This window comes from Camellia sinensis, chromosome 1 (genome assembly GCF_055761805.1).
Source record: "Camellia sinensis isolate YWXY chromosome 1, ASM5576180v1, whole genome shotgun sequence".
NCBI lineage: Eukaryota > Viridiplantae > Streptophyta > Magnoliopsida > Ericales > Theaceae > Camellia > Camellia sinensis.
This window is the reverse complement of record NC_138961.1, coordinates 89185110-89188942: the sequence shown is the minus strand read 5'-3', so window position 1 is coordinate 89188942 and position 3833 is coordinate 89185110.

The following is a 3833-nucleotide window of genomic DNA, read 5'->3' as shown; positions in this document are numbered from 1 at the left end:
GTTGCTGTCCTTAGGAGTTGGTTTTAGAGTTCTTGGAGTGGTTTTGGTCAGAGAAAGTTACTGGAGTTGTGTTCTTGAAGGTGTTCTTCAAGGGTGAGCAACTAACCTTTTAATCCCCCATTTTTTCTTAAGCTTTTAGACATTTTTGCATACTGTTTTAAGCTTAACTCTAAACTATAAAAAGTTCTGATTTTGCATTCTTGTGAAGTTTGTTTAAGGTCACTTTTTGGTTGGGGGTAGTCAACCCCCTCTTAGGCCTTGTTTGGCCTTATTTTGTGCCTTCCCTTTTGAGCTTGAGAACCATCTTATTTTGACCTTCTCACCCCTGAAATCCAGAGGATTTTCAGTGGTGGAGAAGTGGTTTTGGAGTCTTGAATAGGAGAGGGGCACCCCCCTCTCCTCGTGTCTCATTTGCTAGTATAAATGGCTTATATTGGTAGCATGTTTGCTTAGCATGTTTTGGCTTCATTTCATCAAGTATTTGTTGTTATTTGGCCATGCTATACCTCTGCTTTAAGTTGGTTTGATAGCCTCTTACATGCATCATACACTTGTCTTGCAATCCTCTCATTTGCCTTAACAAGCATCATGCATTTGGACCATCATGCTTGCATATTTTGGCTGAACTCAAAGGAACTTTTAGCCATGTTTTACCATGTTTAAGCTCTGTTTGGTGTTGTTTTAGTCATGCATGCATTGTTTTGTATAGCCATGGTTCAATCTAGCTTGTTGGCTTTGAGTGTCCAAGTCATTAGCATGCATAGCTTCGACCATTTTCATGATTTGGCATCATTTCATATGCGATTTCAGTCCATATAGAATGGTCATACACTGGCACTTGTCACTTCTTTAATGCTTTAAAGAGTTGATGTTTTATGCCTCATGAATGGATCATTGTGCATGCCTCCATGTTTAGGTCTTTGGGATGCCATTTCAGTGGGTTTTTGAGCTTATTTTGACATTCCATAACTTTGTTTTTCATTGGTTAAGTCATGCCATGTTTAGTTGTAATAGGTGTAGTGTGAGGCATTCATGTGTTTTGTGCATTTCATTCACATTGAATTGTGCAATTCAGCCTCTCTGGCCATCATGCATTGAAATGCGTGATTGATGGCTCGAGAGTCGAACACTACACTCCTTTGAGTCCCAGACATGATAAGGGGTGCAGTTGCACAACATTTTCTTGCAAATGTATTGCCATGCCCTTGTTTGTCCTCTGCTACAGCAACAGGAGCAATTTGCAAGATGAGATGGCCGATCGGCTATCTTCAGTGCCGATCGGCTAACAATATTTGGCCGATGGACTAAAAAGTGGCCGATGACCCTTTTTCCTTGGCCGATGGCCATACCATTTGGCCGATGGCCTCTAACAGTGTTCATGAAATGGTCCAGAAGCATCACAGAGATTTTCACAATTTTCAAAGGTGCAAAACAGTGCAAACAGAGGCAACATGGGGCATGGCAACGAGTTTCTGAGCGAGGCGATCGGGCATGTATCATTCAATCATTCCGAGGCAGAGCTGTGGCAACCTCTTTAGTTTTATACTTAGCCTGATTTGTAACTTAATTAATTTGCTAAATTAGTTAAGAGCTTTGTAATAAGTAATTAGCTAGGGTCATTGATTAATTGGTTGGTTTGTATTATTTATTCAGGCCCTCCATCAAGAGGGCGAATTTTGTAATAAGTGTGCGTGAGTGTGTGAATGTCTTCCAACCCCACGTCTTTCTCCCATTACTTAACCACGTATAGTGGTTAGTTCTAGGTCGTGTTTTGATTAGCATCTTCATGCGTGCATGCTTGCATTCATTCATTTGTCTTGCATGCACCGGGCTCGGCGCATCATACTAACTGCATTGTGTGTCAATTCCTACTTGAATACATGATTATCAAGTTGCATCTCACATGCCATTTTAGAATAGCCGAGCCTATTTTAGTTGCGTTTTCGCATGTGTTACATTAGGCATCTTAACATAGCTAGGATCATGCATTGATTACTAACTAGCTAATGTTTTGGCTCGGTGTACTAGGTAAGCTTTTATGCTTTAGCATTTTGCGTGAGTGTGAGTGTTAACATGACAACATGCTTTCCATGAGGCTAACTGCTTATGTGTTTAACTGCATGAATGCCAGGGGATAAAGGCTTCGTTACCTGAATTGGAACAATTCATCGAATTATGAGTTCTAAGCCCGCTTGAGAGTGGCAAAATCATGTTTCTCTAAGCCCACTTGAGGGTGGCAAATCCACGTCTTAGCCTACTTGCGAGTAGCACCTTCAAACCATTTTCAAACAAACATGAGATTTTTGTTTTGACTTAGGCGATCTAGTCTATACTTGTATGTTGTGCGCATCACATAGTAAAACTAGATCATAACCGGAATAAGAACACACTTGTTTTCAAAAAAAAAATATCATGCTTAGTAGAGGCTAATCTTTGATGGAGCGAGCGGGGGTGCTCATTGCATGACCTTCCCCTCTCGTACCCAAGTTCCCGAGCCGAGGCAACTTTGATGATGACGGACACGTGGCCTTAGGCAACGAGACAGGGTTTCCTAAATTTCCCCAAAAATAAAACATTTAGGTGGCGACTCTGTATCTGGAAAAGCAATCCATGTTTGGCACTTATTTACAAAAATCAGTTTTGCAAAACGATTTGCCGGATTTGGACTCTTTGGTGATTTATCGGTCTTGCATTGCACTTTGCGAGATTAGATTCAGAACCATGACATTGAGTCCGAACTGTAGTAGCCCAATGAACAAAACAGATTTCGCGTAACTTCGCACGCGGAGCCAGGACGTTCGGGCACGTCTACAATTTCTGGGACTCTGCTGGGGATTTAGAGAACTTGACTTGAACTCGTGATATCATGTTTTGATTACACTTATGTGTCTTTTTGCATTGCATGTACATTGCTGCCCCTAGGACACCGTGTTTGCCGTATGCTATTCCTAAACAGTTTGTTGAAGGCTTGCTTTGAGAAGCGTGCCATAAGGCTGACCGGTTGCGGGCTCTGCCACGATAGGAACACAAACCCTGATTTTTACCAGGGCACCCTTTTTCACTATACGACCTAGTTGCATATCAGAAACTGTAGTGACTTTTCCAAGCTAGGACAGGTTGCTTACCTGATTATAGGTTGTTTGAAACCGCTGCGTGTGTAGTGAAACCCAAGCTCCTGACAAAATAGGATAGGGAAACCCTACACCAATATAGGGGTGTTTTGTCTCTTACTAGCTTGTTACGTGCTTTTAGAGTTGGCCTCTACAGGAATGCACGTATTAGTTTGCAAGTCTGGGTATCGGGCCTATGGGCATCAGTATTTGGGAATCAGTTTTTACCTGAGGTTATCAGTTTACAGGCAGAATTTTGGGCAAAATTTAGTAGGGAGCACAGTCATTCAGCTATGCTCGTATCTGTTATAGTGAAATTGGGTTGAGAGGTTGCATGTTTTCTCTTTTGCTAGGTGGTCTTGGAATCGTAGCTTCAGAAGGCTCTGATATCCCCTGAGTACACCGGACCTGTACTGATAGACTTTGTTAGGTCAGAGATTCAGTTCATAGCAACTAATTTTCCTTCACCAGTGGTAAGGCAAAGAAGGGCCAGACAGGCCTCATTGGTTCATCTGATTCGACAGTCACCAGTCACATCATCAGCAGACCCGTGATGTCACAGAGTTCGGAAGAGGTTGTGGCTACAATGGCAGCGTTAAACCAGGGAATCACCGTGCAGGGTGACACCGATGCTGAATTGCAACGCCCATCTGGGCACCTACCGCACATCCAGTCTTGGAATCCCGATCATCTCAAATCCGTGAGCCCACTACTCTTGTGCTG